The following is a 271-nucleotide window of genomic DNA, read 5'->3' on the forward strand; positions in this document are numbered from 1 at the left end:
TCATTGAAGTCTCCCCCCCTCACCCCCCCTTCGGATGAAAAGGGATGTGATTTTTTGTATATATTTTGTTTTATTTCAATTTTAGAACTTTGGAGATTCGAAAGAGTCGGAAGAGAATTGAAAAAAGGGGAAAAAATGAAAGAACATGAAAAATGAAAAAGCCTTTTTTTTTTTTTAAGCTCGTCTTTTAATAATCTCTTTGTGAAAGGAATATTCCAGGTATATAACAGAACCAAATGAGATTTATATTAGCTTCACAGACATGGCGTAA

General features: G+C 32.8%; 1 protein-coding gene across 1 annotated transcript in view; it reads right to left on the reverse strand.

Moving 5' to 3' along the window:
• The window catches only part of LOC119587397 (lysosomal aspartic protease-like), a 14,077-nt gene that overhangs the window by 12,848 nt on the left and 958 nt on the right, over positions 1-271 (reverse strand).

The sequence above is a fragment of the Penaeus monodon genome, chromosome 22 (genome assembly GCF_015228065.2).
Source record: "Penaeus monodon isolate SGIC_2016 chromosome 22, NSTDA_Pmon_1, whole genome shotgun sequence".
NCBI lineage: Eukaryota > Metazoa > Arthropoda > Malacostraca > Decapoda > Penaeidae > Penaeus > Penaeus monodon.